Source organism: Scyliorhinus torazame, chromosome 14, assembly GCF_047496885.1.
Source record: "Scyliorhinus torazame isolate Kashiwa2021f chromosome 14, sScyTor2.1, whole genome shotgun sequence".
NCBI classification, from domain to species: Eukaryota; Metazoa; Chordata; class Chondrichthyes; order Carcharhiniformes; family Scyliorhinidae; genus Scyliorhinus; species Scyliorhinus torazame.
The window spans coordinates 210836556-210852611 of record NC_092720.1 but is presented as its reverse complement, the minus strand read 5'-3'; the positions used below and the strand labels follow the sequence as shown (position 1 = coordinate 210852611).

The following is a 16056-nucleotide window of genomic DNA, read 5'->3' as shown; positions in this document are numbered from 1 at the left end:
CCCCCCCCTCTCTCTTCCCTCCTCCTCCCCCTCTCCTCCTCCCCCCCCCCTCCTCCCCCCCCCTCCTCCCCCCCCCTCCTCCTCCCCCCCTCCTCCTCCCCCCCTCCCCCCCTCGTCCTCCCCCCTCCTCTTCCCCCTCCCTCTCTCTTCCTCCCCCTCCCTCTCTCTTCCCTCCCCCTCCCTCTCTCTTCCCTCTCCCTCCCTCTCTAAATCACTGACTGTGTTATTTTAACTTTCCCCCAGCTCCAGCCTCTCTGACTCTGGATCTGAACACAGCGCATCCCCGGCTCATCCTGTCTGAGGACCGGACCAGTGTGAGACTCGGAGACAAACAGCAGCCGCTGCCTGACACCCCGGAGAGGTTTAATCCCTGGCCCTGTGTCCTGGGATCAGAGGGATTCACATCAGGGAGACATTACTGGGAGGTGGGGGTGGGGGAGAAGACTTGGTGGGAGCTGGGAGTGGCCCGAGAGTCTGTGACCAGGAAAGGGAGAATCTCCCTGATCCCTGAGTCTGGATTCTGGGTTTTGGGGCTGGAGCCCGGATTTGGTTATTTTGCCGCCACCTCCCCCTCTGAGACCCGCCTCGCCCCGAGTGTGAATCCCGGGAAGATCGGGGTTTTCCTGGACTATGAGGGGGGACAGGTGTCATTTTACAATGCGGACAACATGTCCCATCTCCACACTTTCACCCTCACTTTCACTGAGAGAATCTTTCCCATCTTCAATCCGGGATGGATTAGTGACGGGAAAACTCAGCCCCGCTGACAATCTGCGGGATTAAAGGTCACTAACAGATCCATCCCATAATTTCACACCATCCCCCTGCCTCCTGCCAGCTGTCAGCTGCTGGGTGTGGGTCTCAGTCACAGGGGGTGCGGATGGTTCCAATGGTTCCTGAGCTCAGGGTGATTCCAGCTGAGTGACAATAATGTTTTGGTGATTTTGTTTTTTGTTTCCTTACTCGGTGAGTAATTTATCTCTGGTTTGTCTGCTCTGTCTCATCACTGTCCACACCAGAGAAATAATCCTGAAATCACTGGTATGTAATTACCTGTTTTATTAAAACATTATTAATGTTCTCTGTAAATGGAACCTGGTCATATTGTGCTTATTATTCCGAAGCAGAAACTCAACACCTTGTTTGTGTCGTCACTGAGTGAGGGGGCGGGCTTCCGGAGAATAGAGAAGCGGATTGGGCAGAGGGCCTGTCACTCAGTGTGAGGGAGGCGGTTACCGGGCACTAGGAAAACTGATTGGTTGATATTCCTGTCACTCAGCAAGTGAGGTGGGTTAATGGGATTCTTGAAGCGGATTGGTCGCTCTTCCTGTCACTCAAACTAAGGGAGGCGGGTTTCCGATGAATATGGAAGTGGATTGGTCAAACTGCCACTCACAAAGGGACCGAGAAACCGAGCGTGGTACGGGAAGTGGATTGGTCAGTCATTCGGCCGCGCACAATGAGGGAGGCGGGTTTTCTGGCAACGTATACGCCGATTGGCCAACCTACCTGTCACTCAGAGCGCGGAAGGCGGGTCCCAGCAGATGGGGAAATGAATTGGTCGGAGCCCCTGTCACTCAGAGTGATGACGCCCTGTTGCACTCAGCAGAGGTTAGTGTGAGGTCAGTGAAAGTCAGACCTCACCACAGCCTGAAGGCCCCACCCAGCAAGAGTGGTTACTGGGAGATCAAATTGGGAGCCGTCAATGGGAGAAGGAGGCATTGTCCACCCGGTAACAGGCCCAGATAAGAGGGGCTTCCATTTCATTGAGGGGGGTGGGGAAGGGGGAATGTATTTCTCACAAGACCTGAATCTTAAAGAACACATTCTTTAGGAGTTTTCACTGCCCTGAACTGGACAGAATATTGTGTCAGAACTGATGTGTTGGGTAAGCTGGGTCTGCGAGGACTGCGTTTACTGCAGCAGTGAGAGAGACAGGCTTCCAACACTTGGAGAAATGCAACTCGATTTTATTGAACTCTTAACAATTAAACATACTTAAACTGTGGGTTGACACTATGCTGACTTGACTGGAGACCCGAGGCTAACCTGACCAGAGTATCTTACTACCAGATGGTGCGTGTTCTAGTTGCTGCTCACAGGCTCTGATTGTCTCAGAGGCTGGGTCCCGAGAGAGTGGGAAAACTAGTGCCCTCTGGCTTTATAGTGGTCGTGTCCTGTCTGGTGATTGGCTGCTGTTTTCTGTGTGTTCACTGGTCATCCTGTGTGTCAATCACTGCCTGTCTGTGCACCATCATATACCTGTGTGTATATTATGACAACAATTCAGTGTCTTTTACACTCAAGGGGTTTGAGGCAAAATTCTCCTTTAAAAGAAATGAAGAAATACAATGGACAGAATTAGCCTGAGGAAGAACGACTGTTGTTTCTTGTTCCACCTCCACTAAAGGCTCAATGTCTGTGACATGAAACAGACTGATTGCAACTCAGAAAACCCAAATTTGATTTTTCCTGATCTGATGTACGACAGTTCGCCTCAATATCCTTAGTTTGAGAATGGGAACATTTAACCATGATCCCCACTCCGAATAGTGATTCAGTGCCTTGCTATCAAGTGCCCTGTAATGGACTTAAAGGTAAAACATGGTGTTCATAAAGAGCAACCCCTTCCCCCTGCCCCCAGCGTGAATGTTGCAGCCAGCGCACCGCCCTCTCTGTGCAAAGAAGCCCAAACTCCCTTCTTCCTCCTTGCCAGCAATTCTGGTGTCTGATTGAGTGTTGGCGGTCCACCTCTAAGGTGGTGTCCGCCAACCTCCGCCTCCCTGTGCCTTACCCTCTAACGATTAGCTTCAGTGTGTCCCATAGCGTGGAAGGGGAAATCTCTTCACTCCGATTAAAGCTCAAATATTCCTCGATGACGGTGAAAGCAGAGAGTTGTGATCAATGGCTTTTTTAAGTTTGGAGGAAGGTTTTGAGTGGAGATCTCCAGGGGTCTGAGTTGAGACCTTGCCCTTTCTGATATATATATATTAATGACTGAGACACTAGTGTCCAGGGCTTGATTTCATAATTTAGAGATAATGCAAAGATTTGAAACATTGCTGACTGTGATGAGGATAGTCTTGAACTTCAAAAGGAACATTGATATATTTGTTTGGGCAGACAAGTGGCAAATTAAGTTTGATTCAGAGAAGTGTGAAGTAAATCATTTTGTTAAGAATCATCATAGAATTTACAGTGCAGAAGGAGGCCATTCGCCCCATCGAGTCTGCACCGGCCCTTGGAAAGAGCATCCTACCTAAGGTCATACCTCCATGCTATCCCCACACCTCCACCCTATCCCACCTGTCCTTTTTTGGACACTAAGGGCAATTTAGCACAGCCAATCCACCTGACCTGCACATCTTTGGACTGTGGGAGGAAACCGGAGCACCCGGAGGAAACCCACAAATATAGATAGACAGTCTAAACTAAAGGGAGAACCTGTAAAGGAAGTTTAGGAACAGAGGGACCTTGGTGTCCATGTAAGTAAGTGATTGAAGCTGCAGGGACACGTTTGAAAGAGCAGTTAAGAAATTATTTTGAAATCAAAGTTCTAAACTGGGGGCAGGCCGACTTTACTAGGATCAGAAATGATTTGTTCAGAGTGGACTTGGACTGGACATGTTTAGATTCATCTGTGGCTGAACAGTGGGACACATTCAAGAAGGAAATAGGGAGAGTGCAGGGCCAACATGTTCCAACAAAGAAAAAGGGTAAACCCTGGATCACGAGGGATAAAGAATTAATCTGTATTTGGAGCGGCCTTGGGTAAAAAGAAAAAGGGAGGCTTATGACAGATAGCGAGAGCTCAGAACAGCAGACTCCCTCAAGGTGTACAGAATGTGCAAAAAGGATCTTTATAGGAGAGAGAATATGAAAGGACAGTGGCAGGTAAAATAAAGGAAAATCCTTAGTTGCTTTACAAGTCCATTTAAGGGTAAAAGGGTAACTAGGGAAAGAATTAAGGAGCTGAGTGGTAATTTGTATGTGGAGCGGGAGGACATAGGTAGGATTCTAAATGAAAACTTTGTGTCCGTGTTTGCTCGTGAAAGTGACGTGTGGGTACAGAAATCAGGAAGAACGACTGTGATTAAAATCAAAGAAGTAAACATCGATTCTGAGTGGTCTGGCAGACTTAGAAATTGGCAAATCTCCAGAGCCAGATGAAATGTATCCCAGACTTTTGAATGAGGCAAGGGAGGAAATAGGGCCGCTGGCAATAATTTTCAATTCTGCTCTGGCAACAGGAGAGGTGCCAGAGGACTGGAGGAGAGTCAATGTGATACCATTATTCAACAAGGGAGGAATGGATAAACCAGGAAACTACAGACCAGCCAGTCTAACATGTTGGAGGTAATTCTGAGAGACAGAATTAATCTGTATTTGGAGAGGTAGGAATTAATCAAGAAAGTCAGCATGGTTTTGTTAAGGGGAGGTCATGTCTGACCAACTTCATTGAATTTTTCAAAGAGGGCAATACATCTGACGTAATCTACTTGGACTTCAGCAAGGACTTTGATAAGATTCCAGATGAGAGACTGATAACGAAGGTAAGAACGAAGAACAAGATAGCACAGGAACAGGCCCTTCTGCCCTCCAAGCCTGCGCCAACCATGGTACCTGCCTAAACTAAAACCGTCTGCACTTAGGGGGTCCGTATCCTTCCATTCCCACCCTTTCATATATTTGTCTAGATGTCCCTAAAATGCTGCTATCGTACCTGCTCCCACCACCTCCCCAGGCAGCGCATTCCACGTATTAACCACCCTCTGTGTAAAAAAAAAAAAACTTGCCTCGGACATCTGATCTAAACTTTTCCCCACACACTTTAAAACCTATGTCCCCGAGTACTTGACTCTCCTACCCTAGAAAAGAGCATCCGACTATCCACTCTGACCATGCCACTCATAATCTTGTAGACATCTATCAGGTCGCCTCTCAACTCCCGTCATTCCAGTGAGAGCAGACCAAGTTCATCTAACCTCTCCTCATAGCTAATGCCCTCCATACCAGGCAACACCCGAGTAAACCGCTTCTGTACCCTCTCCAAAGCATCCACATCCTTCTGGTAGTGTGGCGACCAGAATTGTACACAATATTCCAAATGAGGCCTAACTAAGGTCCTGTACAGCTGCAACATGACTTGCCAATTTTTATATTGAAACCACGACCGATGAAGGCCAGCATGCCGTATGCCTTCTTCACCACTTTATCCACGTGCCTTGCCACTTCCAGTGATCGCTGGACATGCACGCCCAGATCTCTCTGCCTGTCAGTACTCGCAAGAGTTCTTCCATTTCTTGTGTAAGAACCCATGGGATCCAAGGAAATTTTGCAAATTTAATCCAAAATTGGCTGAGTGGCAGGAAGCAGAGGATGATGGGCGAGGGGTATTTTCCTGACTGGAATCCTGTGTCCAGTAGGGTCCGAAGGGATCAATGTTGGGGCCCTTGCTGTTTGTGGTTTGCATATAGATTTAGACTTGAATGTAGGAGGGTTGATCAATAAGTTTGCGGATGTTACGGATATTAGTGGGGCGGTAATTAGTGAGAAGAATAGCTGAGATTACAGGAGGATATAGATGGACTGGTCAGATGGGCTGATCAGTGGCAAATGGGGTTCAGTCCGGATAAGTGTGAGGTGATGCATTTGGGCAGGACAAACAAGGCAATGGAATACAGGATAAATGGCAGGACCCTGGGACATACTGAGGATCAGAGGGCCCTTGGTGTGCATGTACACCGTTTTTTTAAGGTAGGGGGGGCAGGTGGATACAGTGGTTAAGAAGGCATATGGTATATTTCCCTTTATCAGGAAAAGTTTAGAGTTTAATAGGCAGGGAGGCAATACAGGAACTGTAATAAAACATTGATTAGGCCACAGTTAGAGTATTGTGTGCAGTTCTCAAATCCACATTGCAGAAGGAATGTGATCGCACTGGAAAGGGTGCAGAGGAGATTTCCCAGCCTGTTGCTTGGGCTGGAGAGTTTTAGCTATGAAGAGAGATTGGATAGACTGGGGTTGTTTTCCTTGGAATGGAAGTGACTGAGGGGGAACGTAATTGAGATGTATAAAATTTTGAAGAGGATGGGTGGAGTGCACAGGAAGCACCTCTTTCCCTTCGTTGAGGGATCAGTGACCATGGGGCAGAGCTTTAAGGTAATTGGCAGAAGGTTCAGAGGGGATGTGAGGAAAACCTTTCCACCCAGAGGCTGGTGCGAGTCTGGAACTCACTGCCCGAAAACATGGTGGAGGCAGAGACCAATAACATTTACAAAGTATTTAGATGTGCAGTTGTGATGCCAACAGCAATGTCGACACAAGGAGAACACTCGGGACCCTGTTAACCGTGTTCACATCAGCGATGAGCTGTTAACGGAGCTTCTTGAAGTTGTAGCTTATAAAATTCACCAGTGATCGACTGTGGGAGAGGACAGACTGTCTTCACTGGTCATCCTGTCTGTCGAAAATGATGTGACTCCGGTATCTTGGTGAACAAGGTTTTATTTTTATCATTATCGTTATTTATTAGTTCAGTGTTTACTGTTTTGATTATTTGCCACTGAGCTGAAATGTTATTCTTATTCTTTATAATTTTGACCATAAACTTCTGAGATTAGTTTAATTTCTGAAACATTCACTAAATATTCCTACAAACAACTCAAAAGGGCATCAAAATACAAATTTCTCCTGAAAGAACGTAAGAACAGCAGGGGGAGGTATTTAACCCTCAAACCTGTTCTGTCTTTCAGTGAGACATTCACTGAGCTATGATCTAACTCCAGATACTCGCCTTTCCCATTAACCTCTGCTTGACAAACATCTCTCTATCTTGGATTTGAAATTCAATTCGATCTAGCATCAGTTGCCATCTGGGGAAGGGAGTTGCAGACTTCGACCACCCTCTTTAACTTGAAATATTTCCTCATTTCACTCCTGTGAGGTCTGGCTCTCATTTCCTGAATAATCTCATCATTTCTTACTTTGTCATTTACTCCTTCCAGCTCCTCCAGTACCTTTTGTCATTTATCTTCAATGTGCACAGACCTGTCTTCAGGTAACTAACTCCATCATTATTCCCACACTCATCACTACCCACAGCCAGGATCTCCCTGCACCTTCCCAACTCCATCTTTATCCTAATCACGTTCTCTGGGTTCTGAACTATCCCCTCCATGACAGGGTCTCTTCATTTAATAGAATTATGGGACAGGCTCAGGGGGCTGAATGGCCTCCTCCTGTTCCTGTAGTTTCACATTGTTGTGCCTGTCTCACTGTCTTTGCAAGTGTTCTTCCTGGTGTCAGTACGTCCTCTATTATTTTCTGTGTTTGATTTTCCCCAGCACTTATTCCTGTTTCTTGCTGACCCTGTGCCTGTCGGTAAAAATCCCTGTCACAGTTCTCCAGTGATTCACCCTCAATATTGAGCACCAGCCCGTCCACTTCACTGAACCATTACTCGATTATTCCTGTTTTATTCACTCACCTTTTCTAATTCGCTTTCCAATCGCTTCCTTCCATTAATTCACATCCACTCCTGTCCAAAACCCAAAACTTTCCCTTCAGCTTCTTGGCAGCTGAGATCAGCAATTTGCTGAACATTTTACTATTGACTCTCGTCTTCTTTCACGCTGCAAAGTCGAGGATTTCTTACTCTATTTGTGGACGGCCATCAGTTTACTGTGTGTTAACATTTATGTTTTTGTTTATTTCAGGAGAGTACATCCGACGGCACGTTTTCCAAAAATAACTGAGCAACATTATAAAGTAACAGATTGAAGTGTTTGTTTTATTTTCTGCTATTAAATATGTTAGAGATGTGAGGCCAGAATGTCTCCATCAATCTGATGTCTGTGGTTGACTGATACATTTTCACCAAAAGGAAGGATTACGGTGTCACAGGTTTGGTTTAGGGAAATACATCCTGTCACACAGAGGAAATCTTTAGAGGGGAGGGAAATGTGAGATTCGGTTTTGTCTGCAAGGAAGCAAAGAACAAAGTTTCTTTCCTCGCTCCTGGGGTCATGGAGCTGATTTGAGATCAGCGAGATCCCTCCAATTCCGGTTATGTGCTGAAGTATGGATTGGGATCGATCCCACTCTCTTCTCACTCAGCGATTAGGGTGCTGCCACTGAACTACAACTGACACTGACCACTGGAACCCAGGCAGTTTCCCACCTGTTTCTGGAATGTTTCTCTGCCCAGCAGGTCTGGGGAGATGATGCGATGGATTTCCTGTTGTGGCAGGTTCCTCCAGGACAATTCCATAACAGGAAGAAGAATAAAATACTGCGGGAGCTGGAAATCTGAAATAAACAAAGATGCTGGAAATACTCAGCAGGTCAGGCAGCATCTGTGGAGACAAATAGAATTAATGTTTCAGCTTTCAGAACACTGATGAAAGGTCATCTTGACCTTCAGTTCCGAAAAATGTGGAATTCTCTCCACCCGCATTTTGGATGTGGATATTGGGACAATTGGAGCTTCCCAGAGTATCAAGGGTTATGGAGCTAAGGTGGGTAAATGGAGTTGGGAGAAACTCAATCATGATTCACATTAAAGGTGGAAAAAAATTGAGGGACTGAATGGCCCACTTTGTTCCTATTTTTCTCTGACGAGCTCAGTCCTTCTGGTGAGATATTAAACCAAGGCCGCGTCTGCCTCAAGTGGGTGCTTCAGATTCCACGGTTAGGAAGAGCAGGGGAGTTCTCCCGGTGTCCTGGACAACAGTCTTCCCTCAACCACCATCACAGCGCCAGGGACCCGGGTTCGATTCCCGGCTTGGGACACTGTGCGGAGTCTGCACGTTCTCCCCGTGTCTATGTGGGCTTCCTCCAGGTGCTCCGCTTCCTCCCACAAGTCCTGAAAGACGTGCTTGTTTGGTGAATTAGACATTCTGAATTCTCCCTCAGTTTACCTGATCAGCTGTCTGAGTGTGGCGATTAGGGAATTTTCACAGTAACTTTGTTGCAGTGTTGATGTAAGCCTAACACTAATAAAGATAATTAAAAAGAGGTGTTGACTTCTCATTTATCTGTTTATCAGTCTGTGGGATCTTGCTGTGTATAAAGTTGCTGCTGCATTTTCCTATTTATTGGCGGCTCCTGTACTTGTGAGTAATTTATTGAAGGTGCAGTAATTTTCAGGGATGTGTTGAGACTCTGAACCCAAGTCTTTCCTTGTTACAAAGTAACAAGGAGCCGAGCAGAAACTTATAGCCAAGTTCCGCACACATGAGTGCGGCCTCAACCGGGACCTGGGATTCATGTCGCATTCCATTCATCCCCCACCATCTGGCCTGCAAAATCCTACCAACTGTCCTGGCTTGACACAATTCACACCTCTTTAACCTGGGGTTACCCCATCTCTGGATCTGTAAAGATTTAATCACCTGCTAATGCTCGCATTCCAAGCATTGTTTGGCATCTTTGAATTTGTCTATATATGTGTTTCTGGAACAGACCTCTTCATTCACCTGAGGAAGGAGCAGCGCTCCGAAAGCTAGTGACATCGAAACAAACCTGTTGGACTTTAACCTGGTGTTGTAAGACTTCTTACTGTGCTCACCCCAGTCCAACGCCGGCATCTCCACATCATGGCTACCAACGACACCGCAAACTGCCAGCTCAAAGTGGAGAGGATCTCCAGGAAGATCGCGCATATAGACACTGACATTAAGTTTCTACAAAGATGCAAGAAAGCAGACAAGATCCCGAAAGGGCTACAGATCACAAACCCACTCAAGTCGACCTACAACACAGACTTCGCTGAGAGACTCTGCCGTCGCACCTCTCTCACACTCCTCAACCACCTCGTACACCAGCTCTACAGCAGACGACGCAACCTGGAAACCAAGATAGAGGCCATATTCTCAACTTGCGCTCAGGATGCAGCAGACCAGCTGCGGAACACCGCCAAACAGATGAGACAACAATACTATGCCACCTATATACATACCAAGAACAGAAAGCTTGAGAAACTTGGCATCACCACCGGCAGCAACCAAGCCACCCCCCGGTGTCACAGTAGAAAACAATACAGGGAAATCTATTGTCAACTTGTCAGACTACACCCTTCAACCAGATGAAATCGAAGTCCTCAGCAGAGGGCTCAATTTCTGCACCACCACCAAAATGGACCCCATCAGTCTCGCGGCAGACACGGAGGAATTCATCAGGCGAATGAGGCTCCGGGAATTCTTCCACAGACCCCAAGAGGCCAACAGCGAACCCAAGCAGACTACCAATGAACAGAAACAGCAGACCGAGAGATCTGCGGTGCGGCAACCGAAGAGGAAAGAGTCGAATTGGACCCCTCCGGAAGGCCGCTGCCTTAGACTCGACATGTATGCTCAAGCTGTCAGGAGTCGCGTCAATGCCAGATTCATCAGTCGCATTCACAAGACAGCCCCGAACGTCACCCAAGCACAACGCAATGCCATCCGCGCTCTCAAGACCAACCACAGCATCGTCATCAAACCAGCAGACAAAGGGGGGGGCCACTGTCGTACTGAACAGAACGGACTACTGCAAAGAAGTATACCGACAACTGAACAACCAAGAACACTACAGACAGTTACCCGCAGATCCGACCAAGGAACACATCCGCCAACTTAACAGACTGATCAAGACCTTGGATCCAGATCTTCAGAGCACCCTACGTGCTCTCATCCCACGTACTCCCCGCATTGGAGATCTCTACTGCCTCCCGAAAATACATAAGGCCAACACACAAGGCCGCCCTATCGTTTCAGGCAATGGGACCCTGTGTGAGAACCTCTCTGGCTACATCGAGGGCATCTTGAAACCCATCGTACAAGGTACACCCAGCTTCTGTCGCGACACGACGGACTTCCTACAGAAACTCAGCACCCATGGACCAGTTGAACCAGGAACATTCCTCGTCACAATGGACGTCTCGGCACTCTACACCAGCATCCCCCATGACAACGGCATTGCTGCAACAGCCTCAGTACTCAACACCGACAACTGCCAATCTCCAGACGCAATTCTGCAACTCATCCGCTTCATTCTGGATCACAACGTCTTCACCTTCGACAACAAGTTCTTCATCCAGACGCATGGAACAGCCATGGGGACCAAATTCACACCCCAATACGCCAACATCTTCATGCACAAGTTTGAACGGGACCTACTCACCGCACATGACCTTCAACCGATGTTATACACCAGATACATCGATGACATTTTTTTCCTTTGGACCCACGGCGAAGAATCACTGAAACGACTACACGATGACATTAATAAGTTCCATCCAACCATCAGACTCACCATGGACTACTCTCCAAAATCAGTTGCATTCTTGGACACACTCGTCTCCATCAAGGACGGTCACCTCAGCACTTCGCTTTACCGCAAACCTACGGATAACCTCATGATGCTCCACTTCTCCAGCTTCCACCCTAAACACATTAAAGAAGCCATCCCTATGGACAAGCGCTCCGTATACACAGGATCTGCTCAGACGAGGAGGAGCGTAACAGACATCTACAGACGTTGAAAGATGCCCTCGTACGAACGGGATATGGCACTCGACTCATCGATCGACAGTTCCAACGCGCCACAGCGAAAAACCGGACCGACCTCCTCAGAAGACAAACATGGGACACAACCGACAGAATACCCTTCGTCGTCCAGTACTTCCCCGGAGCGGAGAAACTACGTCATCTTCTTCACAGCCTTCAACACGTCATTGATGACGATGAACATCTTGCCAAGGTCATCCCCACACCCCCATTATTTGCCTTCAAACAACCGCGCAACCTCAAACGAACCATTGTTTGCAGCAAACTACCCAGTCTTCAGAACAGTGACCACGACACCACACAACCCTGTCATGGCAATCTCTGCAAGACGTGCCAGATCATCGACATGGATACCACTATTACACGTGAGAACACCACCCACCAGGTACGCGGTACATACTCGTGCGACTCGGCCAATGTTGTCTACCTCATACGCTGCAGGAAAGGATGTCCCGAAGCGTGGTACATTGGCGAGACCATGCAGACGCTGCGACAACGAATGAACGGACATTGCGCAACAATCACCAGGCAGGACCACTTCTGGGTGCGGCGATGACCAGCTGAGTCGCACGTTTCGGCAGCTCCCTGTGAAACGGACTTTTGGGCTCTTGATAGGAGCCCCAACGGCAATTTTGACGGCTAAAAACACTGTGCGGTAAACCAGAAGGGAATCCCCCCTGGATACAGATGGAAAAAGGAGGAGAGAGTGGCCAGATTGCAGTGGATCCTTTAGAACAGTGGCAAGGAAGGCAAGCAAAAACCAAGATGGCGTCGGAAGGTGGCAGTTTAACATGGGGCCCTGAACAACAAGAGTTCTTGAAATGCTGTGTGGAAGAGATCAAAAAGGAAATGAAGAAAGAGCTGTTGGCCCCGATACTACAGGCGATCGAAGGGCTAAAGGAGGAACAAAAGACCCAGGAGCGGGAGCTTCGGGTCGTGAAGGCAAAGGCAGCCGAGAATGAGGACGATATACAGGGCCTGGTGGTGAAGACGGAGACGCAGGAGGCACATCAGAAACGATGTGTGGAAAGGTTGGAGGCACTGGAAAACAACGCAAGGAGGAACAACCTGAGGATTCTTGGTCTTCCTGAAGGTGTGGAGGGAGCGGACGTCGGGGCATATGTGAGCACGATGCTGCACTCGTTAATGGGAGCGGAGGCCCCGGCGGGTCCGTTGGAGGTGGAGGGAGCATACCAAGTGATGGCGCGAGGACCGAGAGCAGGAGAAATTCCCAGAGCCATAGTGGTGAGATTCCTCCGTTTTAAGGATAGAGAAATGGTCCTTAGATGGGCGAAGAAAACTCGGAGCAGTAAATGGGAGAACGCGGTGATCCGCGTTTATCAAGACTGGAGTGCGGAGGTGGCGAGAAGGAGGGCGAGCTTTAATCGGGCCAAGGCGGTGCTTCATAAAAAGAAGATAAAATTTGGAATGCTGCAACCGGCAAGACTGTGGGTCACATATCGAGGGAGGCACCACTACTTTGAGACGGCGGATGAAGCGTGGACTTTTATTGTGGAAGAAAAACTGGAATGAGCGGGTTATTAAAAAGAACGTTCGAACAAAGTGGTGGGGCGAATGTGGGGGGCAAAGAGGGGTTTTATGTACTAATCCTGCGATGTGGTAACTGTTCTCTCTCCCACAGGTGGTGATGGGGGGAGGAGGGGAAGTGGAGGAGATGGGGCGTTGGCCATTGGGGGCGGGGCCAAGGGAGAAGCACGGGCTTGGTTCCCGCGCTATGATAATCATGGCGGGAATAGAGAAGCAGGAAGGAGGGGGCGTCGCACGGTGCGAGCCGAGGTCACGGGGGGAAGCCGAGGTCAGCCAGAGTTTGCTGACTTCTGGGAGCAACATGGGGGGAGTAATTACGCTAGCGGGGGATCTAGCGGTGGGGGTGGGAGGGGGGAATTACTGGGTTGCTGCTGCTGGGGAGAGGGGGGAGCTGGTATGGGAGAGGATGGGCGGGGGGGCACCGCCTGGGGGAGATACAGCTGCGTGGGAACCGGGTGAGGAGCTGGAAAAAGGTGATGGCTAATCGACAAGGGGGGGGGGGTAGGAAGCCCCCCAACTCGGCTGATCACGTGGAACGTGAGAGGGCTGAACGGGCCGATAAAGAGGGCACGGGTACTCGCACACCTTAAGAAACTTAAGGCAGATGTGGTTATGTTACAGGAAACGCACCTGAAACTGATAGACCAGGTTAGGCTACGCAAAGGATGGGTGGGGCAGGTGTTCCATTCGGGGCTAGATGCGAAAAACAGGGGGGTGGCTATATTAGTGGGGAAGCGGGTAATGTTCCAGGCAAAGACTATAGTGGCAGATAACGGGGGCAGATACGTGATGGTGAGTGGCAAACTACAGGGGGAGACGGTGGTTTTGGTAAACGTATATGCCCCGAACTGGGATGATGCCAATTTTATGAGGCGGATGCTAGGACGCATTCCGGACCTAGAGATGGGAAAGCTGATAATGGGGGGAGATTTTAATACGGTGTTGGAACCAGGGCTGGATAGGTCGAAGTCCAGGACTGGAAGGAGGCCGGCAGCAGCCAAGGTACTTAAAGATTTTATGGAGTAGATGGGAGGTGTAGACCCGTGGAGATTTAGCAGACCTAGGAGTAAGGAGTTCTCGTTTTCTCCTATGTCCATAAAGTCTACTCGCGAATAGACTTTTTTGTGCTGGGTAGGGCATTGATCCCGAAGGTGAGGGGAACGGAGTATACGGCTATAGCCATTTCGGATCACGCTCCACACTGGGTGGACTTGGAGATAGGGGAGGAAACAGGAGGGCGCCCACCCTGGAGAATGGACATGGGACTAATGGCAGATGAGGGGGTGTGTCTAAGGGTGAGGGGGTGCATTGAAAAGTACTTGGAACTCAATGATAATGGGGAGGTCCAGGTGGGAGTGGTCTGGGAGGCGTTGAAGGCGGTGGTTAGAGGGTAGCTGATATCAATAAGGGCACATAAAGGGAAGCAGGAGAGTAAGGAATGGGAGCGGTTGCTGCAAGAACTTTTGAGGGTGGACAGACAATATGCAGAAGCACCGGAGGAGGGACTGTACAGGGAAAGGCAAAGGCTACATGTAGAATTTGACTTGCTGACTACAGGCACTGCAGAGGCACAATGGAGAAAGGCACAGGGTGTACAGTACGAATATGGGGAGAAGGCGAGCAGGTTGCTGGCACACCAATTGAGGAAAAGGGGAGCAGCGAGGGAAATAGGGGGAGTGAGGGATGAGGAAGGAGAGATGGAGCGGGGAGCAGAGAGAGTGAATGGAGTGTTCAAGACATTTTATAAAAAATTATATGAAGCTCAACCCCCGGATGGGAGGGAGAGAATGATGGGCTTCTTGGATCAGCTGGAATTTCCCAAGGTGGAAGAGCAGGAAAGGGTGGGACTGGGAGCACAGATCGAGGTAGAAGAAGTGGTGAAAGGAATTAGGAGCATGCAGGCGGGAAAGGCCCCGGGACCGGATGGATTCCCAGTCGAATTCTATAGAAAATATGTGGACTTGCTCGCCCCGGTACTGACGAGGACCTTTAATGAGGCAAAGGAAAGGGGACAACTGCCCCCGACTGTGTCTGAAGCAACGATATCGCTTGTCTTAAAGAAGGAAAAGGACCCGCTACAATGCGGGTCCTATAGACCTATTTCCCTCCTAAATGTAGATGCCAAGGTCCTGGCCAAGGTAATGGCAATGAGAATAGAGGAATGTGTCCCGGGGGTGGTCCACGAGTACCAAACTGGGTTTGTGAAGGGGAGACAGCTGAACACGAATATACGGAGGTTGTTAGGGGTAATGATGATGGCCCCACCAGAGGGAGAAACGGAGATAGTAGTGGCGATGGATGCCGAGAAAGCATTTGATAGAGTGGAGTGGGATTATTTGTGGGAGGTGTTGAGGAGATTTGGTTTTGGAGAGGGGTATGTTAGATGGGTGCAGCTGTTGTATAGGGCCCCAGTGGCGAGCGTGGTCACGAATGGACGGGGATCTGCATATTTTCGGCTCCATAGAGGGACAAGGCAGGGATGCCCTCTGTCCCCATTATTGTTTGCACTGGCGATTGAGCCCCTGGCGATAGCGTTGAGGGGTTCCAAGAAGTGGAGGGGAGTACTTAGGGGAGGAGAAGAGCACCGGGTATCTTTGTATGCGGACGATTTGCTACTATACGTGGCGGACCCGGCGGAGGGGATGCCAGAAATAATGCGGATACTTGGGGAGTTTGGGGATTTTTCAGGGTATAAATTGAACATGGGGAAAAGTGAGTTGTTTGTGGTGCATCCAGGGGAGCAGAGTAGAGAAATAGAGGACCTACCATTGAGGAAGGTAACAAGGGACTTTCGTTACCTGGGGATCCAGATAGCTAAGAATTGGGGCACATTGCATAGGTTAAATTTAACGCGGTTGGTGGAACAGATGGAGGAGGATTTCAAGAGATGGGATATGGTATCCATGTCAATGGCAGGGAGGGTGCAGGCGGTTAAGATGGTGGTCCTCCCGAGATTCCT

General features: G+C 48.9%; 1 long non-coding RNA gene and 1 pseudogene across 1 annotated transcript; both read left to right on the top strand.

The window, feature by feature from the left end:
- LOC140390453 (zinc-binding protein A33-like) overlaps nt 1–1089 on the top strand; it is a 28345-nt pseudogene extending 27256 nt beyond the window's left edge.
- Nucleotides 1090–5950: 4861 nt separating this feature from the next.
- LOC140390466 (uncharacterized) lies at nt 5951–7851 on the top strand. The gene is made up of 2 exons (XR_011934650.1): nt 5951–6503; nt 7719–7851. It is a non-coding gene; the product is annotated as an uncharacterized lncRNA (long non-coding RNA).
- The last annotated feature ends 8205 nt before the right edge of the window (nt 7852–16056 follow it).